This window comes from Mauremys mutica, chromosome 6 (genome assembly GCF_020497125.1).
Source record: "Mauremys mutica isolate MM-2020 ecotype Southern chromosome 6, ASM2049712v1, whole genome shotgun sequence".
Classification (NCBI taxonomy): domain Eukaryota; kingdom Metazoa; phylum Chordata; order Testudines; family Geoemydidae; genus Mauremys; species Mauremys mutica.
Genome location: NC_059077.1, coordinates 27,580,946 through 27,608,123, shown reverse-complemented (window position 1 = coordinate 27,608,123; position 27,178 = coordinate 27,580,946). Strand labels below are relative to the sequence as shown.

Below are 27,178 nucleotides of genomic sequence, written 5' to 3'. Positions count from 1 at the left end.
TTGAGGATCTTGTGTGTTAACTTTGTTTCTTAGACTTCAGAATGATATGTTGCAACCTTCCAGAAAGAGTATTTGTTTTCAGGGCTTTGGAGCTGTGCTCCGGCTCCACTCCAACTCCAGGCAAAAACCTGCAGCTCCACTGCTCCAGCTCCGGGCTCCACTCCAAAGCCCTGTTTTGTTTTTATATAATTTCTCTGTGCATATGCAGTGGATTTGGGGAAAATGTGTTAATAGTGTGGTATCATTATAAAAAAAATAAAAATAAAAAACCCTATATGCTGTCTATTTAGAAATACAATGCTACCTGTATGTAATTTAGCATTTTTAACAGGCATTGTAAGATCCCAGGGTCATCGGAATGTTGGCCCTGTGCCTCTACACTGGCAGTGCAGTTTCATCAGAACCAGGCTGCTTGAGGCTCCTTTCCCTAGAGATCCTGAGATTATGCAGACTGTAATATCACTTTTGTCTAAGCAAGCTGAATTGGAAGGGGTGGGGAGGGGAAAGATAACTTTTCTGCCTGTACTGTCTCCAGAGCCTGGGCCACATGGAGAGATCTCCAGAGGGTCAAGAGAAAAGATGATTTCAACAGAGAAATCACCATATATGGATCTAGGAAACTTGTTCTGTCCCTTAATATAATATAAAAATCTCTCTAACATAAAGAGAAACTAGAGATTTGGGTGGAGGAGGGAGGGAGGGTGAACCACCTATCTTTTTAATACAGACTATGCAAAAATACACTGCTAAAGAAAAAATCCTATTTTAATTTACACCGATTCTTGAATGTGTACATGAAAATGCTATGAGGCATGGCAGGAAGTCATTACTGTACAGTATCCCATTACCCTCTTCTCTTTTAGAGGTCTCTGATGCAGTGATGGTAGTTTCCTGAGCTTTTGTGAAATCTGTAAAGAAAGGGAAAAAACTCCAACCATTACCAGTGTATTTGCTATTCTGTTCATACTACCTACACATACAATCCCTAATATATTCCAAACCCTACAGTTGTTAAAACACTTTATGCCTTTCGTTGGAAATTTAACACTTCTATACATGGTAATGGCACTCTGTCTAAAATGGATGATTCTTACTATTCTGCACTCCACAGCGATGATAATCTCTCTGCATAAGAATAGTGCATTACTGTATAATGTGCCACTAGACATCAGTCTATTTAAAGCAACAACAAAGTAAACGGGCAGGAAATCTTGTGTTGGTAGATCAATCAGGAAATCTGTCTAGGTGATCTGTGCTGGCAGTTTTGACATGGCTGGTTGGTGTTTCTCTTGCAAAAGTGCCAATGGTGGAACATATGACCTTGTAGCTGCTGTGCTTCCAGGTCAAGTGGAGATTGTTATCATGCTCTTTGTGCCATCCGTGGTTAAAGTAGATAGAAACAAGGAGTTCCCATTGCACCATCCAGAATGAGGGAGAGGAGTTGTGGTGAGGAACTGCTTAGCTAATCCAGGCAAAGAAGGGAGAGCTTTCTTCTGCTTTTAGGAGAGGAGGGGAAGCTGCATTCCCTACTTCTTTCCTATACTTCAACCCCTGTGCATCATGTGATGGCACATTGTTTATCATGTGACATGTTCCCAGGTTCACACTTAGTTCAAGATGATGCATACTAAATTTTTCTCTTTGGTCCCTGTCTGTCAGCTCAACAGCAATGATGGGGCCGAATGAAGTGTTTTTCACCATTTTCTATCTTGTACCAGTTTCTCAGCTTTGTTCATCTTTAAACATTTTTTTTATGTCATTCTTCACCAATGCATCCTCTGTTTCTAGTTCCTTGCAGACTGGTATGTATTGCCACGTAGAGTATCTTTTCCCTGGTCGTTCTTGACATGTGTCCAAACCATCACAATTATTTGCTTGAATCTTCAGTAACAGCATTATTTCTTGCCTTAGTCGTTTTCTTATTTTCTGCAGTCTTTAAACTCTCAGTATTCCCCTCAGCCAGTTCATTTCTGCAGTCAAAATCTCTTGTTCATCGTTTTTCTTCACACTATAGCATTCCAATCCATGCAGCAGTATTGGCATGACAGTGGTCTTATGCTGACTCTTGGTTTTATCTAAATGTCTTTAGCTTTCCAGGTCTCACAAAATTTTCCGAATGCAGTAGTGGCTAGTCTTTTTTTATGCTTTTTTTTTTTAATGTCATCTTCACCGTTCCCATTCTTTGATACTATTCCTCCAATGTACTCAGATTTTTCCACTTGTTCTAGTTCTTTGTTTCAGAGTTTGATCTTTACCTCTTGTTTCACAATTGCCATAATATTTTGCTTCATATTCCTGTTGATCTTCAATCCGAATTTTCTGCTTTCCTCGTTTATCTTGTCAGTTATTCTCTGTAAATTCTCCTTGGTCAATGCTGTGAAATCAATATTGTCTGTGAATGTAAGATTATGCACTGTCCTACCACATAACATCATTCTTCCTATTTCATCTCTGTGCTACAGCCATTACTGCTTCTAGTTTCTCTCCTACAGCTGTCCTGAATCCATCTATCAGCTTTTTGTCTACTCTCACCACGCTCAGTGACTCCTCCTGTAGATGTTCTCTATCAGCTTGATCAGTTTTTCAGGGATGCCATATGTTGCCAGGACTTGCTGTAACCCATTCTGCCAAATGCTACCTGTGACAGAATATACCCCTGTGTTCACACCTTACACACTAGTGTAATAATGTTTGTACAAAGTATGCCTTGTGAAGTATTGTTTAAAAACTCATAACTTGCTGATCAATAATATTGTGGCAAAATGCACATAGCAACATCATATGTACAGTTATGAAAATAAACTGAAATCATGACTAAAAATACATTTTTCCAGATAAGTCTGGGGAGTGGCCAACCAGTTCTGCAGAGACAAGGGGCAAGCTGGTGCCTTAACAGGTGTATGCAAGGCTGATGGGCCATTACCTGCTAAATGGTCATTCTTTGGTGAGAAAGGGGGTAGTGGCAAAAATCACATCTTAGCAAAGAAACCACTTGGTGTTTCCTGTTGCCTTTCTCCTGGATGGAAATGCTTCTCAAAGGGGGGACAGGACTATCATCATCAGTGATCCCTCAATTCGAAGATGATCACCACCACGGATTTACATATGGGTCCTGAGATGACTCAGGAGTCCGACCCTGGAACCACAGATCCACCCGCAGTAGGTACAGACATTTCCGGGTGGGCCAGCTGCCTGCTGGGAGAACATTATTTCTTTTTCCTTCCTCCTCTCTCTCTTTTCAGCTTCAAGGGCAAGGCACTCCTCCTCGAAATGGGCCACTGCCTGATGCAGAATGTGGCGCCATTGGGGTTGGCTGGTGGCTTGCACCACCCAGCTTGTGATGTCCATGTCAGTTTTCTTAAAATACACTTTCAGTGTGTCTTTGTATTGTTTCCTCTGACCACCATGGGATCTCTGACCATGAGTGAGCTGAGAGTAGAGGACTTGTTTTGGGAGGCGAGAGTCTGGCATCTGCACACAATGTCCAACATTGGTACATGAGGATCATTGCTTCAATGCTGGTGATGTTGACTTCAGTGAGGATGCTGGCGTTAGTGCAACGATCTTCCCATTTGATGCAAAGGATCTTCCAAAGGCATCGTTGGTGCCTTTCCAGACTCTTGAGATGCTGTTGATAGGTCACCCAGGTTTTGCATTCATAAAGAAGTGTAGGAATAACAACTGTCATAGAGACCTGGATCTTGGTGTCCTGCTGAAGGTCACAGTCTGTGAAAACGCGTTGGAGCAATTTCCCAAAGGAAGTACTTGCACACTCACTCCAGGCATTGGCACCTTCTTGACTCTTTTTGTTAGAGCTCGATATTGGAAGGATGTACGCATCACGAGGCCCATGCATGGAAACGATGACTGTTGGACAGAGCATCACCTTGTTAGATCTATCATGAATTTCTTGATTGACTCAAGGCATCACAAGCAGGCAAAATCAGTATGAAAGAAATTCAGCGTCAAGTCCCTTGAAGATGTAGTGACTTGGGAGAAACTTCAGCAGCCTCTCCAAGAGAGGATTGCTGCTATGCCTACAGCTGATGATGAAAATTTCTGGAAGGGATTAAAGCCTGCCATTCTCTCGGCGTGTGCTGAGTCCATTGGCTATGTCACCTGCCATCACCAAAGGGGGGGACACAAGGCTATAAAAAGTAAAAGCTGACACTTCTCTCTCTCCCTGTCTTTCTGACATCACACCTAAGAAGACAAAGGAAGTGGCTATTGGACCCTGGGCGGGAGGTCCTGACCTAAAGAGTTTGGTTAAGTAAGACTGCTGAAAGCATGTGGTGAGAAACTTTTGCTTTGACTCTAATATAGTTTGTTGGGCACCAGTAAGCGTTTTTCCTTGTAACCATTTCTGACTTTTATGCCTGTTACTTGTACTCCCTTACAATCTATCTCTTTGTAGCTAGTAAACTTGTTTTATTGTTTTACCTAATCCAGTGTGTTCAAACTGAAGTGTCTGAGTAACTCCACTTGGAATAACACATTGTGTTTCCTCTTCCACCAGCGCTGTGATGGTTTTTGTGCACCTTCCTTGTATTCTCTCCTGATATCTAGCTCTTTCAATTTGTCCATGTCATAGATCTTAGTGCTTGACACTTTCTCAATTGCTCTGAGCCTCAGCCTCGTGGATGCCAGCACTAACTTATGATCTGATCTGATATTGGCTGCTAATGATCTGCATGACAACACATTTGATTTCCATCTGTGATTCACAAGTACAGTCTCTCATCTTCTTCATTTGCCCATCAGGTGATATCCATGTCTGCTTCCTCTGAATCTTTTTTTAGTTGAAACAGTATGTTTGTTGTTGCCAGGTTGATGCATAGGCTACTAAATTTCTACCTTTCTCCTCTTTTTTGTTTTCTTCATGTAGTCAAAATCTGCCTATGCTCCAGCCCAGGAATTTCAGTCTGTTCCTACTTTTGCATTTAAAAACTTCCATCAATAACTGGTCTTGTCTTGAAACTGCTTGCATTGGTGGTTTGTGGTGTGTGGGTTTGTTTGTTTTTTGTAGGGCATTATAAAATTAGTCAATTTCTTATTTGTCTACTGCTGAGGTCATTACATATACTTGAACTATTGTAACTTCACTGGATTTGATTTGGAATCTCACCTTCAGCATACAAGATGATATCAAATTAGATGCCCTAAGAGTCTTGCTTTGCTTTGGCTATAGTACCATGCAACTCTGTCCTGCTGTCCACAATATTCTCTTCCTGGGGTCAGTATCTTATTTTCATCAGGGTAGAATTCTCCGTTGCCTTCCCATCCCATTTTACATAGATCGATTTCCCCCTCCCCCCCCCCAAATATCTTTTCAACTCGTATGTCATTACTGCAAGTTCTCCAGCATGGTACATTCTTACATTCCATGTTCCAATACATGACTTATCCTTCATGGTCATCATGTAGTTCCCTGTTCTGTGTGTTTTTCTAATCACATAACTTCTCCCCACCCCCCATCAGTTCTTGAGTACAGACTGTTGACATGGTTGTCTTTGCAATGACAGAGGCGCATGCTCTTCTTTCTTTCCATTTTTCATTTGTTTTTAGGGTCCAATATTTGCTAAGTGTTTGACCCATGATTCCTTTGCTTTGTGTCTCACCAGTGTATCGTAATCCATCTGCAACACTGATTGAAGCTATTCGCATGCTTGCTCTAGCACTGTTTCTACCAATGTTACTCTTTGAAAGTTGCTTTGCTGTAGTGCATGAAGTTTTCTAACTTCATATACTAACTAATTCCATTTGTATTAAGTTGCTGCCTTTTTAATCTTTAACTTATTTTAAAAATATCAAAACAATAAAATCTGAACACAGTCAGTTGGCAGAGCAAAACCAAAAAGCAAGAGATTCGGTATCGCAGAGGAACTGTAGGTTCAGAATACTGCTAGAATTTCTGGAAAACTGTTTCCCCTCACAAAATACAAAAGTGTTACTGAATCTGATTAAAGAATATAAGCAATATTTATCAGGATGGTGTTCCAGTAAGATAATAACCAACACAGCATGCTATGGGGAAGCAGAGAAGTGAAATATAAATGTCACTTCAGTCACGTATATAGTCGAAGTGGAAATAAAGTATAAGCTTGTAACAGCAAGGCTCATTAACCATTAGAATAATTTACTGTGGGAAGCGGTGGATTCTCAATCACTTGAAGTCTTTAAATCAAGATTAGACATCTTTGTAAAAGATATGCTTTCGCACAACCAGACATTATAGGTCTGATGCAGGAATTACTGGGTGAAATTGTTCTATGGCATGTGTTATGGAAGAAGTCAGCCTAGATGATATTGATTTATTTCTGGCCTTAAACTCCTGTGAATAGGGGCTGATCCAAAGTCCACTGGAAAGAGTCCTGTTGACTTCATTGAGCTTTGAATTAAGCCCATACTAAGATCATGAAAGTAACATTCCATTCTGTTTAAATCCCAGGCAAGCCACTATATTTCATAAATCTCCAGGTTTAAAGCTTGAAGTAGCTTTTTCCTCCAGCTGTATGAGACCCCTCCAGGAAGGGATTGTGTCTTCTAGGTTTGCCAGTCTTTGGATTGTTCTAGAAGTTGTAGAATTTGGGTGAAGGAAGGGTAACCTTTTGGAGGACTGGGAAGAGGAGGTTACTGGACTACACTGCAACACTTTTTTTTTTCCCCGCCAAACCACAGCTCTTTTTAAAACAAAGTTTTTGTTTTTTGTTTTGTTTTTTTTTTATTTCAAAATGACTAGATTTGGGGTAGGCCCCTTTTGCAGGGCACCTGGAATGTATCAAATCACTTCTGGGGCCATACCCCTGCTTTATGTAACTATGGATTTAAAATCAGAAAGTGTGGCTACTGGAAGGGCGTTGCCAACCACTAACAAGGTGCCAGAAGGGAGGGCTACCTGTCATCTTTACTAGCTACTGGATAGCGCATAAATCAATATTACTTACTGCTTTTAGATTTTTTTTTTTTTTAAATAGAGTTTTTGTCAGACTGTTTTAGGCAGTAACTGCCAGATCAACCTGTTAAGATTGTGGCGCAATGGTGTGTATACTGATTATTGTGGATCTGCAATAAAAAAAAGTATAATCTGGTAATTTCCCCCATGCATTCCCTTTCCCTCCACCACTCTCTTCTCTCTAGACCTCATTGCTTTTAGGTGCTATTTCACCAGAAAATGTGTGCGCTTAGAATGATGTGTGATCACATGTAGAAATGAATTCTACAATCTACTGCTTTCTGTAACAGCAAATGCTTTATAGAACAGACTATATAATCTGTTCGCTCAGACTCAGTGGTCCATCAAAGAGAAGCAGATGTTCTCCACTGTCCTTGAGACCTGGGTAGTATGGCAGCCATCTGCCACTTTGTAGGCTTCCAAGATAAGTCAGTCAGAATTCAAACTAGTACCATGTAATGTCTTGTAAACCTAAAGAAGAGGGAACCGGCAACAGGGTTATAAAAGAAGAGATGGCTATATATATCCTGAAGCAATTTTTTGCTGCTCCCTTCAGTAAAGATTTAAACCAGTGTGTGCACTAATTGATCTCTTCATAGATGCTCCCAGGAAAGGTGAGAATTTTCTTCTCTAACATTTCCTGGTCCTTAGATGACATATTTGGGTGTGCAAGAATAGATTTAGGAGTCTACATTTAGGTTCCCATTTGTGAAAATAGTGACCTTAATTGAGAGGTGAAGAATTTCTGAGTATACCTAGTGACTTCCAGACTTATCACGATAAGAGATTTTTTTTAAACTACTTAATAAAACAAGCTTTTTTTATTAATCTCTGCCCTTGTTTTCTTATAACCTGCTTTTCTTTATTCTTTTTTTCCTCAGCTTTTATTCATTTTTCCTTTGTATTCACCAAATACTCAGTTTCCCCTAACTTTAACCCTTTTTTTTTCTTGCTGTCTTTTGATTGTGTATTTACTGACATTTCATCTATGGCCTTCAAAAACTAAATAAAATTATATTTTAGCTTAGAGCTAGGCAGCCTTCCTTTTTTGGGGGGGGGGTGGAGGGAGGGAGAGGGCTGAGATACATGTCTGCCTCGGTATCTTCATCAGCTAACCTAATATGGACAATTTAGGGTGAGCCCATAAAGTGGGTTGGTTTTTTTTTAAATTGGTTGTAAAATTAAAGAATGTATTTAGCAATAGCTTGTATTTAGTGTAAAGAAATATAAGCTGGCAAGGAAAACTGATGTCAAGGACTAACCCTTCTGGTACCATGACTGATCAGACTGGCTATATGCTCAAGGTATGCTACATGGCTCAAATATCAATGCCTGGACATTTTATTTTGAAAACAGGAGCAAGGAAAGGATGAAAAGAGGTAAGTGATCCTAGTTCAGTGATGGAAATGACTTGAAACAGAAAAGTATTAATTTAAAAATATGAGGAGAAGAAAAGGTTTATTGGTTGTAATGACATAATTGTTCCGTTCAAGGACATGATCTTAACAACCTTTCCTTCCATGAGTAATATGTGAGCTAATGTAAATAGTCCCAGTGGGCCTACTTACAGATACTTGCTGTAAAGATTACTCACTGGAGAAAAGGCAACAGTAGAAGGCCCTATATATCAATCAGATCATATTCACCAAACAGTAGTGTGAGCCGAGCAGACACAACATCCTCCATTCAGGCTAAAATATGTATTGAAATTGCATCAAATGGAAAAACTAACCCATGTGGTTAGGGCTATGTCACTGAATTCACTTTGCTAGCTTGATCACTTAAGCTTGTATCAGATACAGAAGCCTTGAAGCCAACAGCAAATGCTTCAGTCAGATTTATCAAGTTTTTAAGCATCAGTCAAAACACTCAGGGATGACTTAAACACCTTAAAATATTCATGAGGATGAATGTTATTAATTCCAAAGTGTTGAATTTATACCACCTAAAGTTTTTTACATATATTACGTATACTGACTGGAAAATATAAATAATTGCACTTTCTTGTAATGCAAATGTAAATAAATAAATGCCACCATTAAAACATTGAACCTTTCTGCTACTTAACAGTAATCAGCACAAGATAGACAGACACACACAGTCTTCTGGTTCTTGTTCAGGTTTCAGAGCCATGAGGGTCTATTTTCATATGAGCGTGTAGTTCTGTAGATCAGGGATCTCAAACTCCCGGCCCGTGGGCCATCTGTGGCCCGCGAGCCTCCCCAACATGGCCCACAGGCCCCAGCAGTTTTGGGCCAAGTTTCTTCCTTGGCCCCACCTGCTGCCCCCAGGCGCTCCCCCCTCAGGGATCCCAGCAGCGCAGTGGAGCTGAGCAGTGTCTGCCTGCTCACTCCAGTGGCTGCCGGCCTCTCCCTGCGGCCCAGGGATGGGACGGGGCTGTGCCTCTGCATGCTGCGCCCACCCTGAGCGCCTCTGTGGCCAGTGGGATGCTGCGGGGGGAGGGAGGGTTGCCTGGGGGCAGAAGCACGTGGAGGCCCCTCAGCCCACCCCAGTTTGGAGCCCCAGGTAAGTGCCCCTTCCAGAGCCTGAACCCAAACTCCCTTCCAGAGCTTGCACCCCTTTCCCCTTCACACCCCCCTGCCCCAAATTCCCTCCCAGAGCCTGCACCCCCAGACCCTCTCCCCCACCCAAACTCCCTCCCAGAACCTGCACCCCAATTCCCTACCCCAGACATCCTTCCTCACCCAAACTCCGTCCCAGATCCTTAGGCAGGTGGGGTGGAGTTTTGGGGGGGCGGGTTCTGGGTGGCATGAGTGACATTGGCCTGCTGGGAGGATTTGAGGACGAGGACTGGCACTGGCCCTAAGGTAAATTGAGTTTGAAAATCCCACCTATTCATAGGTGGGATTTTCAAAAGCACTCAGCATTCACACAATTCAGCTCTCATTGGGAGTTTAACCTTTGACTTCAATGGGAGCAGAGTTAGAGCATTGCTGAGCATTTTTGAGAATCATACCCCATATCTGTAATTCTCATTAATGCAGCTAGGAGTTCCATGAGGAAACCTTGTGCACTCAGAAGAGACATCTGGCCCTATAGTTATTTGTGTAATGACTTATCAATGGCTGATTATTAGATTTTTAGCCCAGATATTTAAGCTCTGTCTACACTAGGGCTCTGTGTTGCTGATGCTGGTTGTGTTGAACTAGTGTTCAGCAATTGATATTTCTCAGAATCTGGGCAGGAATTTGAGTCAGGGTTTGCTCCCTGATAAGTAAGTACAATTCCCATTGACTTAGATCTTGATTCAGCAGAGCACTTAAGCATGTATTTAACATCCAGTGACTTCCAAGTTAAGTATGTGCTTAAGTGTTCTGCTGAATTGGGGACCTTAAATGCGAGGTGTACATGCTTATCTGGGCAGATCCTGGTTTCAGGTTTGTAAGGCATTTTGCGTGCTGCTCATGATAGGATCCTATGTGTAATAATTGCCACTTATCTAACTCAGGCCAGAATCCTGTCTCCTTTTCTGGCCACCCAGTTCAGCGAGGTCTCCCAGCACAGCCACACGCTGCCACTCTTTGGGGGAAAGCTGGGGGTGGGGACTGAAGGGAATGAATTGCCACTAGGTGGATCCACTTATCTGTCCCTCCCCGTCCCCAACCATGACCACCACCACTGTGATAAATCTTTAGATTGCTGTAGAAGGATCTTCTGTTCTAAGACCTCATGTAGAATATTCTTCCACCCTTGCCCCTGGAGAGACCCTCCCAAAGTCCTGTCCAGCTACTGGGGTTGTGTTTTGGAAAGAACATTTTGATCCACAGTGGCCTGCCTAAATTACTTTTGTCCTATGCATAGGTCTCTATCAAAATGTGATCTAACTATTTTTTATTGTAGTTTATCACTGGTTAACATGAACATGTAATCATGGAAATAAGCATAGACTGATTCAATGTGCTTAGCTCTGATTTATACATTAGCTCATATAGTAGGAGCTTGCACCTTTTTGAGCTGAGACTAAGCATGGAAAAATATCAGCTGAAAGACTAACTTCTCCTTTTTCCACTCCCAAAATTGTGTTTATCCACCTGAAAATAGAGCCTTATAATATCTTCTCAACTCTGAGTGCAAGTATTGGTAGCATTTTATTGTCAGGACACATCTGTGTGTCCTTTTCTAGCACCCAAAATGTTCTGTCTGCCAGCAAATTGGATTTAAAAAAAGCATTAAAAATTCTTTGAAATCTCTTGTTCAGAAAGGACTCCTTGTGGCAAGCAGGTCGAACTTGTACATCCTCCTGCTGTGAATTCTCAAGCGACAAAGGGATGAAAGAGAACCTGCCTCTTGTACTGCACTATAGCTGTACCTGCAGTTCCCAGACATACAGAGCATGCACTGCAATGCGTGTTAGAGTCAAGTTATTTTAAACTCTCTCTGAATTTTGACAGTTTAATTATTTTTTTTAGCAACTTCTGGAAAAAGTAACTGTGCAATATAACGTTACTTTGGGGATTGAATCCCCCATTTGAAGGCATCCAAATAACATAGCAGTGGGCACCTAATGATACTTCTGATAACTATGTACAGGAAATTAATGGATGAAACCCACATAAACAGTAACAGGAGTTATCAGTGTACATTTTCCCCTACAAGCACTCGCAATGAGAGAATAAATTCCTTAGATCAAGGGCAGGATGAATGATTTCCTTCAGCAAGAAGCTGTCCATACTCTGAGACCGTTCTTGAACCAGCATTAGCGGTTGGAGAAATAGAGGCTTTCCTTGCCAACCATTATTTCCTTTGAGGTCAAGGCAAATCTTTCCTATCAGGACCATGGATCACCGTTGGAGGATAATGAAAAAAGTTTGCTTGCCGATGACAATAGGGAAGGACACTGTGCTGTCACTCTATTGATGGCTGAGTATAGTAGGGATATTCCAGTTGTTTTATGGCCTCACTGTTGACAGTGGTGGCTGTCAAATGTTCTTTCCCTTGCCTTTGCCCTTACAGGTAACTTATACTGAAAGATTGTGCTGGATGAAGCTGGAGTGAATTTAATTTATAATTTAATTTATAATTTGCACAAGCTATATTCTGATTGTATTGAATATATTTTCTCTATGACAAGTAGAGTGCCAGAAGAGACAATGCAAGAGGAAGGTTTAATTGCTAGAAAGATGTCGTCTGGTTACATGGCTCTTATGTAGCATTTACTCAGAATAAATGGTCCTATTCAAAACTAGTTGTCATTGCCTCCTTTTTCTCCCTCTCCTTTAGTGTCTATTCCCTTATTCTACCAACACAGGTTTCATTTTCCATTGTGCCATCAAGCGGTGTGTCGGCCATTAGGCAGTGATGTGTCTTGCTCTGATAAATAACCTCCTTTAGGAACTTTTTTTAAAAAATGAGTGTGCACAAGTGATATCTGCTCAGGAACTTTATGGTGGTGATTACTTTGTTCAATAAAAAAAGGAATATTTACCATAGCAATATAAGAACCTTGTTGTAAATTTAGCACCTCTGAGGTCCAGGCGCAGGTAAGAAGCACACTAATATGTAATAAATATTTTTATTCTTTTAAAGGAAATATTTTCACACCACCGCACAACTTTTCTCAGAGGAAATATACCTAATGTAGCAATATACCAAACTCTTTGTATTCTTCTTTTGAGTAGTGTCCCTGTGGGTGCTCCAGTTCACTTTATTTCAGGTGTGCATGGGCCTTTCAAGCCCTTGATAGGAGATTTTTCATTAGCAGTGTCCGTTTGGCCTGTGCATGTGTTCTATAGAACCTTTTGCTGCACACTGAGGGTATACAGAGCTGTGCAGGCAAACTGCCCTCAGTTCCTTCTCTACTGCCTGGGCCCGAGACAGAGCTCTTGCATGCCCACCTTGTACATGCCTCAGCGTGTTCTAAGGGTATTTTTTGTTTTGTTAGTATAGAATTAGATAGTTGTGAGAGGCTTGTTTTTTTTTTCACTTTCCTCCCCCCCCCCTTTTTTTTTCTGGGGTACTTATTTGGCCTTTCTGGGCATGCCTGGCTCACCAGACTTCAAACGCTGTCTCTCTTGTCTGGAGGCTATCCCTGTCAGTGACGGCCACTCTAAGTGTATCTGTTACTCGTGAGAGTTTCATATCTCCCCAAAGTGTAACTTTTTTTTTTTCTTGCCTAGCTCTCAAATCTAGAGCACAGAAGAGTTGAGAGACCAAACTGAGGGTTTTGATGACAGAGCACTCTCTTCAACCTTCCTCAGAGTCAGTCAGGACACCCCCACCATACATCTGTCTCTGGGCAGATCCAGCACCCATTCGACCTTAGCCAATGTCTTGCCTAAGAGCGGGAGGACTCAGGGAAAGCTGCAAAGACGTGGAGCTCTGTCTTCCACCACAAGAAGGCCCCAATCTCCCGCTGGGTCTACAGTGTCGGAAGCTTCAACTGCTCAGCTTGGTACTGTGGAAGCAAACGACTCTTCCTCTGGTACAGTGGGGTCAGGAGATCCTGGAGCACTTGGGGAAGCATGTCTCCAGCAGGCCCCCAATGCCATCTATGAAGGACTGGGATGCCCAAGACATACACTCCTCTAAAATGGCACTATCTATATCAGGCTTACCATCTGCACTTATTTCCTTAATTACATGTTCAAGTTAACCAGATGAGCTCTGATCAGAGGGGGGGAAAAAGTCAGATTGCATTTTGTTAGGGACCTAGTAATCTAGTCAGGCCACTGTAGATCAAATCCTCTTTCCAAAACTCAGCCCCAATAGCTGGATAGAACACTGGGAGTCTCTCCAGAGGCAAGGGTGGAAGAATACTATGCATAAGGTAGTGGCCCCCAAACTTTTCAGGGTTATGCCCCTCCCCCCCCGCCAACCTGTCTGGGAGGGAAGGCAGACAGGGGTAAGGAGGCCGAGGCAGGGCTGGGTGTGGAACTGCAGGTTGGAGCTGGGAGCTGGGGCTGCGGCTGGGGGCAGGGTTGGAGCAGAGCGGGGCTGGGTGATGCTTCCTCCCCACTCCCAGGGGGGCTGGCTTGGGCTCGGCCATGCCTTCCCAAATAATTCTCTGTGCCCCCTTAGGGGGGCGTGCCCCACAGTTTGGGGACCGCTGGAGTAAGGCCTTAGAACAGAAGACCCATCCTGCAGCTTTTTGCAGCAGTCTAAAGGGTTATCAGAGTGTTGAGGGGTGACAAGTGCAAAAAACTCCCTAGTTTGAGTTGATTTTTTCCCGTCAATGTCTGCTTGTGTGTTCCTTTTATTGACCCAGTTCGAACAATGACTGTGTGACAACAGATGCATCACTGTTATGGTGGGGAGCATACATGAATGCCCTCACAACTCAGGGCAACTAGGCACCTCAGGAAACTGGTCTCCATATCAAGCTGTTGGAACTCAGGGCAGTCAGGAATGTCTGCTTTCAGTTCTAACCCGCATCAAGGGCAAGTCCATTCAGGATCATGATGGATAATGTTGCTTTCACGTTCTATATCAACAAATAGGGAGGAAGAAGATCCCTCTCCCTTGATGCCAAAGCTATAAAGTTATGGAACTGGTGTATAGCCCACTAGAGTCGGATCTCCATCATTTACCTTCCTGGAGTCCAGAATGACACAGCTGCTATGGTCAGCAGATATTTCTCCCAGGACTATGAATGTGAGTTGAACTCTCAAATTCTCCATGGGACATTGCAAAGGTGGGGACTTTCACAGATGAACCTATTCACCATATTCTGCAACAAGAAGTGCCCCCCTACTCTGCTCAAGAGGAGGCCTCAGTCACCACTCTTTTTAGGGAATGGTTTTCCCTTTCCCTGGACGAAGGGTCTCTTCTATACATTCCCTCCAATACCACTAATACTAACTGTGATAAACAAGATCAGACAGGACAAGACCTGGGTTATCCTTATAGTACTGCCCTGACTGAGACAGACTTTGTATCCTTACCTCCTTCACCTGGGTGTCCACCTGGCATTTAAGCTTCTGACCGTCCCTCATCTCCTATCCCAGAACACAGGCTGCATGCTTCAGCCCAGCCTAGGAGTCCTCCACTTCCAACCATGGTTTTATTTGGTTCCCAGTATTAGAATCCACATGTTACTAAATAGTAGAAGGGAGTTTTACTTGAATGACTTACCTTCTGAAATAGAAAGAGTTCAATCACTGGTGTCACCATCACTGCTGAGTGGCAGAATCCTCTTTGCTTTCAGCCATCTTTGATTACCTGCTAGACATGAAGAAATCAGGGGTATCCTCTAGCTCTGTTAAGGTTTATCTAGCCGCAGTAGCAACATTTCATCCTGCACTAGAAAGGTTTTCTATCTTTGCTCACCCTATGTCCTCATGATTTGTTAAGGATATAGGGAACCTCTACCCCCGGTTAAGGATCCTCCTACTTCTTGGGATCTCAACTTTGTACTTGGATGCCTCCATGGGATCTCCATTGGAACCTATGGCAACGTGCTCCTTGCTTCACTTATCTATGAAAGTAGCCTTTCTAGTAACTATCATGTCAGCTTGCAGGGCTGGGAAGATTGGGCCCTTGATGGCAGACCCTCCATTTATGGTATTTTTTTCAAGAACAAATCTTTTTATGGCCTCACCCTAAATTCTTTCCTGAAATGCTGTCAGATTTTCATTTTAATCAGGCCATTCACCTATCAGTATTTTTTCCTAAACCACATAAATATCAGCATGAGAGCTCCTTTCGTACTTTAAATGTGAGATGGGCATTGCCCTTTTCCAAAATTTCTTGGTCCTATCTAGATAAATCACCTATGCTGCAGAAAGGTCCAAGGGGTCCACAAGCTGAGTGTATCATTGCTCACTACAATGCAGTTGGTGCTTTACCTCCTCCAAAGGATTATAGCGCACACTTTACCAGATCACAGGCAACTTCTACGGCGTTCATAAAGAACATTCCAATGTCTGAGATATGCAGAGCTGCTACATGGGCCTCAGTGCATACTTTTTCTAAACACTGTGCCTTGGTCCACACTGGCAGATCTGATGTGATGCTTGGTTCTGCTATACTGTCATCTTAGACTCAATTGTGAAGGTCCCTCCTCCCTGTGGGGATACTGCTCAGGAATCACCTAAAGTGGGACACCCACAGGGACATTACTCGAAGAAGAAGAGGTTACTCAGTAGCGGCAGCAGCATCCAGAGCCCCAGGCCCTTTAAATCACCACTGGAGCCCTGGGTGGTGCGGGTCAGGCAGCCTGGAGGAGCTGGCTGGGGGTTGCTGACCCCCAGCCCCACCCCTGCCAGGGGCTGGAGCCGTCCCTGTCCCCCTACCAGTAAGTGTCTGGAGTTACTTTCACCCCTGGCTGTAACTGGGGGACTTTGAGATATGCCCCTCTCTGCGTGCTCCACTACCCACTCTCCTTCCCCTCTGCTTTGGATTGTTCTTTGTTGGACATTTGGCTAGAGAAAGCACTGAGGGGTGTGTGTGTGTGTGTGTGTGTGGCACAAGGTTGTATAGCGTTCATGCACAGGCCAAATGGAACTTGGTGCTCATGCACTGCTAATGGAAAACCTCAGATTAAAGGCTTGAGAGGTGTATGTGCACCTGAACAACTGAAGTGGTGCACCTACAGGGATGCATATCTTGAAGAACCACAGTTACTGAACAAGGTGAGTTACCTCCTCTTCCCAAGCAATTGGTTTCTCAGACTTTGTGTCCCTTTTGTGAAAAAAATTAAGTTTAGTTGCAAGGGCGAAGATAGCAAAGGCTGAGGGTTATGTTTTTGTGTGATGGGTGAGCAGCTGCTACTTTTGTGTTCTTGGTGCTCATGCTGCTCAGGGTAGAGCTAAATTCAGGAAAAGTAACTTCTCTACACTGGCTGCAATTCATTAAGAGAGATCATCCTGTGGCCAGAAATGCATGTTTTTGACCTGGTGTGTAAACATACCCACTCTTCTTAGTTGGTCAAATGTGACAAACAGCCCTTCCTCTTACTAAGTGCAATTCCATTGTAGTAAAGGGTCCATGCAAGGCCTTACGCACCATTTAAACCCTGTGTTAAGGGCTCTCTGCACTCAATATTATAATCAAACCCATTGTTTTCACTCTGAAATATGCATTGAAATCTGACATCCATCTCTGTTACTTGTATAACCCCATTTCCATACTATCTAGACCCCTCCCAAGTATTTAAAAATAGAGATAAATTTTAATTATTTTCTTTTTTGCTTTCCAGACAAACCTGTAAACAAATCCAGCTATGTCTGAAGGCATTAATGAGGTAAAGCAAAACTGAAGAAATAAGATTTATGCTTAGTTCCATGGCCATTCTCATTTTAGGCAGGAGTTAGCTCCATTACAGCTCTGGCTGAGCACCCCCTTGTGGATGGGCACACTAGGCAACTGTATTGGTCCTCCTTTTAACAATAGATTCAACACATTATCTCTTTCTGTCCTTCCTCTGGGTTTTTTCCATTCTCTGATCCTCTATGGGTTGTGGCTGAAAGCCGCCTCCTGTGTTTGTTACAATAGTTAGGCGTCATTAACAAGTGGCTCCATTGTCCTGCTAGGGCAAGATTAGTCAATTGTTGATGGTCATTAAGATCTCTCTTCCATTCAAGGACAGACACTAAGTACCAAACCCCCTCCTTTTAATACAAGAGGGAGGATGTCAATCTGTAGTGAAATACCTCTGTAAGGGTATAACCATACAGAGTTCATAAAATCAAACTGGAATTCATAAGTTCATAGAGTCATAAACTTCATAGTCTATGTCCCGTTCCTGTGAAAGATCTGTCTTCTGAATGTATAAACCTCTTTCTATTGTTCTGGTGGAATGGAAGGACTTCTGGGAGGTTCTAGTTGTGGAAGGAAAGGTGATTTCAGTAGGGACAATCCCCTGGAGAGGTTTAAGTATCAGGACAGAAATCTTGACCTTGACGCTGATCTAATTAGGAGCCAGTGCAGATAGCAGAGAGCTGGAGTGATGGGTTGATACTTTTCTTTCTCCTTGTGAGATCACTGTGAAATGTACATGGTCTGAATAGTTTCACAACTGTCCACAGCATGAGAGTTTTGTTCATTTCCCTCTGATACTGCTTTGGAAATCTCTTAAATGCTTTTGAAATAAAGCTTTCATTCTGGAGATATGAATGGGCCCCTTACTTGCCTGGGAATGCTTCCCATGGCAAGTAGGCAAATGAAGTTCTTTAGCTGTGGAATACAGGTGCGGAATCGCTCTAATTTTGGAACCATTTACACAATGGGCTCGAGTTTAGCTGTGTGCTACAGTACTTTCTTCACATTAAAGTTGATGCGTCTCATCCATCCTGGTTTCCCTTCAATTGTTCAGTAAGACAGCCTTGTGTGCCTCCTTAGGGCATTCTCTACTGACTGGAGCCTAATATGGTTTTAAAATATTGATGAATAAAAGGTTAATTTTTAATTTCCCATCAATTTAAACCTGCTAATTAGAATTCAGCATGCTTTTATCCCAGAAACTTTCTGACAGCGTGTGACTTAATGTGCATGCACATTGAAATAAATATGATGCCATGGAATCTTATTTTGCCAGAGGCCAACACACTAGATTTATTAAAAGAAAAGGGTTTTGTATAGTTCTAGACATAATTACACCTCTTTTTAAACTGTCTTCTCTTTTTACATTTTGATTCTTATTTATTCCTTGACTATCTTTCCATAATGCTCCTGCCATTGTATGAAACTGGCCAGGCAGCCAGCAAGATCTGTCTCCTGTGAACTTGTCATTACTCCTTTGATATTGTATTTCTTATATTTATCATGAGTGCATTGGAACAATATTATCCTTTGTGACAAAGTTCTGTCCTTGACTCCGTGGGTCCTGCGTTTCCTGGCGGATTTTTGCTAGCCTCAGAAGCTCCCTGTGACCCTCCACATAGCCCTTCTCTCTCTAGAGGCAAGGGTCACAGCTTACTGAACCATTTTCATAAGCCAACAACGGAGGTGAGGAGAAGCAATCCTCCCTCGCACAGTCTCTCTTGTCTCCCAGTCTCAGTGATTAATCAGGGAGGGGCAGGGGGAACCTGGGTCTGCCCTCTAGTCCAGGCTCCAGCTCGGTCCCTAAAATTAGCAGCTATGGTAGCTGACTTTTTGGAAATAGGACATGTACAATTCCCTGGGCCACTTCCCCACAGCAGCCCCCACTCAATATCTCCTTCACCATTACCTCAGGGCCTCCTTTCTTACACTTGATATGGCTTTGTACTGCTTCATTCCTTCAACAGCACAGCTCCCTCTTCTAGCTCCTGATACCCACACCTCACTGACTAACTGGGAGGCTTTTAACTAGTGCCAGCCAGCCCTTGATTGGCTTCAGGTGTCCCAATCAATGTAGCTCTCTCCACTGCCTTCTAGAAGGATCTTAATTGGCCCCAGGTGTCTTGATTAACCTGGAGCAACTGCGATTTGGTTACCATGGTACCAGGTATTTGTTTAGCCTGGGGCTAACATATCTGTTCCTCTCTACTTTACTGTAGCCATCTGGCCTTGCCCCATCACACCTTGTGTAACCCACTTTAGTTCAAGCTGACTTATGCTTTTAGCTTTGGAGGTTTCCAGTTCAATAACTGATGTTCACCAAGATGGTGGCTGTCACACTTGCCTGCTCATTCTTGTTTTTATTATGATGAAGGAAAGAGAAGCTATCCTGTTAAACTGGGTTCAACCCAACTGAAATTCACAAATTCAAGAGTATATGTATGTATTCAGAAATGTGTTCATATATAACACTAAGGGACCAGTTCTGCCCCCTGGTGCAACTTCTGTTGACATAAGTGGGTGCCATTCACTCCTGTTGACATCAGTAAGAGTTATGCCTCTGTATCAGATGATAGAACTGGACCCAAAACCTTCCTGTCATTTACATTAAGCCCTTTACTCCACTCAGGTAGTGTATCTGCTGTACACCAAGGATGGGCCTTATACTTGTTGGAAAGTAATTTTGATGCAAGTAGGCAAAATATAATGTATGCCCAGTTTAAAGCCTCCTTAATGTCAGGGTGGAGTAAAGGGGCTTGGTGAAGATAAGAATCCGACCCAATGACTTTAAGATGATGGGGAAATCCATTATCCAGTGGCTGGCACAGTGTGTGATTCTGCTGCCTGTTTGAGCTGTTACAGGGCCAGATTTAGTACATTTTCATGTCCAAATCAGATTTCCTCTAAAGTGAGCATTGTTAGTTGCTGTTATGTTCAACCAGAAAAAGACAGTGATCGTGGTAATTCACTGAAATATATGTTTTATTATTGATTATTGTACCAGAGATCAGTTCAGCTTTGTATCTTCAACATCATATTAATACAAAGCTGTTTCATGCGTTTTTTGAGTTACAGCTGTACCAATGTCCAAGGATAGAAATCCACTCTGTTGCTTTTGCCTCCCTCCTGTCTTCCCTGTGACTCTGTTACACAAGCTGAAATGATTGGTGAAGTTTGTACAGTTCTGGTGCTTGTCAGACACAGCCAGCCAGAATGCTTCTGAATTCACATTTAATTTATTCATAGCACAGCATGCAGCAGGGTTGATGGCTGCAAGTTAATATGGTGTGCTTTAATGAGATAACTGTTTGCCTCCCAGGTTTTGAGGTTTGTGCTAGTTTTGTCAACCTGACCGAAGCGAGAACCATAAGAAATCATAGCTCTACACTGAAATAATTTATTTACTTAGTAAATGCTTTTGCCTGAAGACAAGTCAGTGAAGTAATTAAGTAGTAGCTTTTCCTATTTTGGAACATCAATTTTTTTCTATAATCTCTGCAGTTAACAATATGTCCCTGTCAGAGTTCTAGCTCACAAGTGTTGCTTACTTAAAATTTCCCTGTATTTTTAGATCTGCATTTCTTTCTGTCTTGCATATCCATCTTTTCACTGATGCTTGCATTTGGGGTTTTTATGCAGAAAAATGTGGCCATCCTAGAATAGGAAATGAGAATCTCAATCTTCCCTAGAGGTGGCTGAAAAATCCCAAAGAACATTTGGCCTCACTTAATTTTCAAACTCCAGTGGCTATGTTTCCAGTGCAGATAGTTTTCAGAGTTGGTGTGGTTGACTAAATTTACTACTCAGGTTTTTAACAGTGGCCAGTTCCTTCCCAGCAACTTGTTAGTATATCCTTAAGAAACTTACTGTCTTTTCATTAACACAAATTTAGGTGCATTATAGTGCATATTAACCTGGAACTGTGTATCATCGCAACAGGTGCTAAAAGCTGTCAGCAGGCTCATTCAGGCAACATTACAGAATATTGTTAAACACCACCCCTTGTTATAGCCACGCCTTCAACCAGCTGTACTCAGAATGTCCTTGATTTAAAGCATCTGCTCCCTTTCTCCCCATTTACCAGGAGGTAGGGATAGGCATAGGGAATGTATGTTTGGAATGTACCAATAAACATCTTTATGTTGGGAACCAAGATGAGCAGATTTGTGTGCAGCGCTTTAATGAAAGAGACTGCAAACTGGATAGAAATGAACTTCTATTTGAAAATACTCTGCCACCAAGAATTATTCTTTACAAGGCAATAAGATAGCCTTGTTGTTAATTCAGCCTACAGAAGGCACAAGTCACAACTGACCACCTTTGAATTTCTTAGAATTGAGACTAAAAGTGTGTCTGCATCACCGTGCTGGGGGAAAACAAGAAGTCCGTCCAAGCAAAGTCTGGACATTTGTGCATGTGTGCATGCGCACATGCGAGCACACACACACGAGAGAGAGAAAATAATAACCTTTGTATATAGGCACACACTGTTTTCCTAGTAAAAACTATTCCCTGCCCCTTGTTTTATTTAATTTAAAAAAAAAAGCCAAACAACCAAAAGCCAGTCCACTAACACATGTGTCATCACAACAAAAGCCTCACAAAAATTCAAGGGAAGAATTTTTCACTCATGTCAAGAGCAGGCTAGAAGGTGAATAAGAACAGAACAGTGCTGGCCTTGGGCTCCAAACGAGAGCCATCTTGCAGATGCAGAACAAGAGGGCTCAGAGGGCTGCTGACTGTGATTTGCTGCTGCTTTGATCACAAGCTGCATGTGCCTCCAGCAGCATATGTGTGAGTTGACTAAGAGGGCATGCCCCTTGCTTGCCATGGTGTGTGAACCGAGCTCGAGCCTCAGCATTCCTCCTGGTGGTCTTTGGAACACTATAGAGAGAGATTCTTTGCCTCTTATACCAGTAGAAAAGGCTTTCCTCTAATATTTAGGGCTGCATCCTGAGTGTAGTCTGAGATTAATGGGTATGTAGTTGGCAGATGGGAGGGTAATAAACAATAGCAGGTGCCAGGTGGTATTTCCTAACCCAGTAGGGGTCTGGCAGCTGGATTTGTTTCCTGTTGATAAAGAGTTAATGGGAAACCTTCATTAAAAGACTTCTCCCGATTCAGGAAATATTAGAGGTGTAAGAAGTTTGCGTTTTTTATTAACCTCCAACTGTGCAAGAAAGAAATTAGAACACTTAAAAGGCCCAATCCGGAGACAATGGGAGTCTTTCCATTCATTTCAATGGAGTTTGGATCAGGCCCAAATTGCGTGCAGGTTTGTTTGTTTGTTTTTTTAAAATATATTCACTATTGAATTCAAAAGCAATTGCGGGGTGGGGGGGGAGGGTGGCGGCAGGAGGTGCTCAGGAATTCTTGACTCATCATTTCCTGACTCACCTTTTCTAATTGCAGATATTATTGTTAGTTATTTTGTATGACAGTAGCACCTACCTATCATACTGTGCTAGGCACTGTACAAATAACATCTACTCGTTCATAAACTGAATTTTTTTAGTAAAAAAGGGAAGCATCAGAGAAGGGGTTCAGTTTATGAACAGATATAGAGAGGGGGAGAAGTGGGACACAGCCCCTCCCTCCAACAGAGGGGGCAAGGAGAGGCAGCACAGTTAGCAGAGCCAGAAGGGAAGAGGCAGGGCCAGAGTCTCTCTGCTTCTGGCCACACTGCTCTTCTGGCCAGAGACATTCTCCCCTGGCCCACCCCAGGTAAGGTGGGAAGGGAGGGATAGGGAGAGTGTGGGGGGTCCCGGGCTATGGGTGGGGTGAGGAGGGATTACACAGGGAGGGATCAGGTAGGGAGGTCCCGGGTTAGGGGTGGGGTCATGGAGAGTGGTCACAGGGGTTACTTCCCTCCCCCCCAGCTTCTGCGCTTCCCTCCCCCCCCCCCCCCAAAAAAATTTCCCCACCAGTTGCTGTCCCGGCCCATCAGGGTAAACTGCTGGGAGGCCGGGACATTTTGTTTACTTAGGTTTACCTCCGTGCCTGCGGACGCTCGAGGTAAACAAACTGTCTCAGCCCACCGGCGGTTTATCCTGATGGGCTGGGAGCCAAAGTTTGCTGACCCCTGAATTATAGGGTCGTCTTATGAATGGGTCATAAATATTTGCCATTTTTGCTTATCCATCTTGGTGGGGCGGGGGGGTTGGCTTATAAACGAACCAGGTTATGATTGAGTATATATGGCACTTATCAAATGACACTCCCTGTTCTAAAGAGTTCACCATTTAAATCAGTAGGACAGACAAAGGGTTGGAGAAAAGAAATGTATTATAATTTATTCTCTCCATTAGATAGATGAGGAGCAGAAGTGCAGAGAGATTTAGTGACTTTCCCAAGATCACACAAGATGTTTGTAGCAGAGATGGGAATCTAAGGCACTGGATTGGGACACGGGAGATTTAACTACAAGCTTGCCTTTCCTCTCCCATATAGGGGAAAAAATAGGGCAACATTCTGTTTAACAGGTTTTGATTTTTCTACCAAGCAAGCTGTGTGGCAGCAGAATGGAACCAACAATTCCAAAGACATCTGTAGAAATACCTTACCTGTTTGCTCCTAGGTTTCCATACTCCTGGCCAAACATCTCCTCACACGGCTTGGCTGCATAATGATGACCCACAAGATGTAATTTCAACTCCCAGAATGAAACCAACTCCACATCTTTCTGGTTGAATTAAAAGTTCGGTTCTTAGTACGTGATTAACACTGAAAAGGTCACATACAAAATGATGCAGAGTGAGGTTTGTTTTTTAAACTGTTCAGACAGTAGTTGCTACCCTCTTCACTGAAATGTAGCCACCTGTGAGGTGGAATGTGGCAGCTGTTTGTCATTATACAGCAGTTCTTCCCAAGAGATAACAGCAAGCAGTGAGTTGTAATAAAAGTATTATATCCACTTGAAAATGACAGTTGTATTTATTATGTATTTTTTCACAAGCTTTAAGAACTACAGGAAGCTTCTGCTTTTCAACTCAGGTAGTCCTTATCCTGGACCTGAGTTTCTCCTATGCTGTTGACCCATTGGGCAGTCCAGTTTGTCAACTGATTATGGTTGCCTGTTACCTGTGATATTTCTTCACAGGTGATGCCAGGATATATTCCAGAAAATATGCCAGGAAGGCCAGTTTTTTTTCTTGGCCTTCCTTGCCTTCTCCTTCTTCATTCATGCACCCAAATCAATGCTTAGCATGTCGCCCATCTTCCGTATGGCATATATGTCCGAACCACCTGAGCTTGCTTTCTTTGATATTTGCTAACATATCCTGCTATGTCAGCTCCCTTACTCTTGCATTTGTTGTTATGCCATGAAATGTGTAATGTCTTCCTCAGCCATCTGTGACGGGCAGCCTCCAACCTTTTTTTTTTTTTAAAGCCACTATAATTAGCCAAATCTCTGCTCCATATAGTAGCATGCTTGTTACAGTCACATGACATAATCTGATCTTTTAATTTGGTGTGGAGATCTGTTTGACCAGATGCTGTTCATCCTTCCAGAAGGTTTTTTTTGCTAATCTTGTATGAATATCCTTTATTGCAGCCACCTTCAAATGTCATCATGTAGTTCAGATAGCAGAACTTTTTCTACCTTTTTTATTTCTTTTCCATATGCAAAGTTGTATCTTTTCTCTAATTTCCTACCTTTATAATGTTGGATTTCTCTACATTTACTTTCAATCCAATTTTTGCTGTTTCTAGTTCTACCTCAGATGTAAGGGCAATCATTCTATTCCACGTCCTACTTAGTAAAAGTCAAGGTCATGTAACTCATCTCCACTAACCATTTTACACTGTCCACAATGCCTGTGTTGTCCACTTCATCAACCAGCCTATTGATAATGCAAAGAGGATCGGTACAACGCACACCCTTGTCTAACACCAGTCATAGTATCAAACACTCACCTAGGCCTGTATCTGATCTTCCATCATATAAACTCTCTATTATGTTGATCAGCTTGTCTGGTATCCTATAGCTCCTGGCAACATTCCATAGGGTGTCTCAGCAGACACTCTTGAACACTTTCTTAAAGTCAAAATTTATTAAGATTGGTCAAACAGTGAATGGGTTCACAAAATGATCTGCCTGGATGGAATCCAGCCTGTTCTTCTTGTAAGGTTTCGTCCACTGCTGCCTTTATTCTATTCGGCATAACATTAGCAGATACTTTGCTCAGGATTGGTAGCAGTACAATACCTCTCCAGTTCATGCACTGAGTAAGGTTACCCTCTTTGGCAATGCCGTGATGATAGTCTTTCCAGTCTTGTGGCACTTAAACTTTCTTTATCAGTTAGCTGCTCAATCAGAATTAACCCACCCCGGACTTTTAGTTGAGTATTGTCAACCCTGGAAGCTTTCCCCTATTTGAGACTTTTGATAACTCTTTAATTTCATCAGGAGTTTTTGGTTCCTCTTTTTTCTAAATTAGCATTGGCATTTCTCTCAGACCTGTGCATGATCATCAGTTCTGGACAGTTTAATATGGAATGGAAATGTTCTGTCCATCATCTGGCTTGTTGTTCATGTGTTTTTCAATATCTGTTCATGTGGCAGTCTAGTTATTTGTGAGAGAGCTTTCACTATTCTGTACAGCTGCTTGATGTCACCCCTCTGTGCGCCTGCTTCTGCAGCCTTCTGAACCCAGGCATTTCTATCTTACCTGCTTCTCTTCATTTCTTTGTCTCTTTTGTTATATCTTGCATCTGTCTCTGAGTTCTGTCAGTGTCTTGCACTATTCCTTTTTTTTCCCCTTCAGAATTTTCAGCTTGTCAGTTGCTGTCCATGTTCCAGATATAATCCATGCATCTTTCTTCCAACCTCTTCGGAGGCCCACTACCTCCTCTGATGTATTGACTACTGTCTTCTTCCAGTTTCACCATCTGTCTTCTAGACTTTCATCAGCCTTGCCCTATACAACACTGAAATAGTGGCTAAGTGCAGTCTGATCTGCATGTCTTTGTCCTTGAACTTCTCTATTGCTATAACACTTTTTTTGTAATCTTTTTGAGTTTAAGTTATAATGGGGCCACACTACAAGATAATGATCAGAGCCAACATCTGCTTCTCTGCTGACTGACTTCTCCGCCCCCCTGTGAAGATGCACATCTCTTAGATACACACGTGATATATCTGGTTGATCATCACATTGTCCGGTAATCTTATGTGATCTTACCCTCTTATGCTGGAAGAGACTGCCTCCTGTCTTTAGAGTGTTTTTACCGCAGATTCAACAGCTGTTTGCCGCTATCAGTTAGGATGCTCTCCACTGCTGTGCTCATGTTTCCTTCCCAGCCAGAGTTGTTGCCAGTTTGTGCATTGAAGTCATCTATCATCAACCTGATGTCATAGTTAGGCACATCATCAAATACTTGCTGCACTTGACTAGCTGCGACCAGCTGCATTTGCCGGTGCATATACTTGGATTATTATATTCTTTGCATAGTTTTTTTGCAGCCTGACTGTTCTATTGTTCACGAACTCCCAAGCCAGTAGTGTCTTTGTGATATAATTCCCATACTTCTTTCATGTGTTCCTGCTCCTGAATATACGATGTTAGCACCATCAGACCCCATTTTTCCACTCCCTGCCCATCTCATCTCGTTGACACCAATTATGTTCAGATGGTATCTTTTTCTTTCTCCTGTAACCTGTGCCAATATTCCCATATTGTACAAAGTTCTGCATTCCACATGCCTACTCTAGTTACAGTTTTGGTCATTCTGACTCTCAAGCTCCATCTGCACCCACTGTCCTTAAGTTTTGATTTAACTGAGCTATTCTTTTGTAAAGTTTTACCGGAGTGTGTTGCAGAACCCTTCTCTGTTATTTGGTCTTGGGACCAACACTGTTGCTAACAGTGGCAGAGTTTAGGCATGTAGATGGCACATAAATCCAGGATACTGGTGGATGTGTAAATAATGTTTTAATGTCTTTAAAGGTGAAGGCAAAGACAAGGACATCTTAGGAGAATCCTTTCTGAGGAGGAAAGGGGTGCA

The 27,178-nt window shown here is 42.6% G+C and overlaps 1 protein-coding gene and 1 long non-coding RNA gene across 2 annotated transcripts in view; one reads left to right on the top strand and one right to left on the bottom strand.

Moving 5' to 3' along the window:
• PLCXD3 (phosphatidylinositol specific phospholipase C X domain containing 3) overlaps positions 1-27,178 on the top strand; it is a 141,312-nt gene that overhangs the window by 26,242 nt on the left and 87,892 nt on the right. The window lies entirely within an intron of this gene.
• Positions 774-26,480, bottom strand: LOC123373378. Its single transcript, XR_006580696.1, has 4 exons — positions 26,356-26,480; positions 23,734-23,893; positions 15,044-15,133; positions 774-908 (listed from the first exon to the last, which is right to left on the bottom strand). It is a non-coding gene; the product is annotated as an uncharacterized LOC123373378 (long non-coding RNA).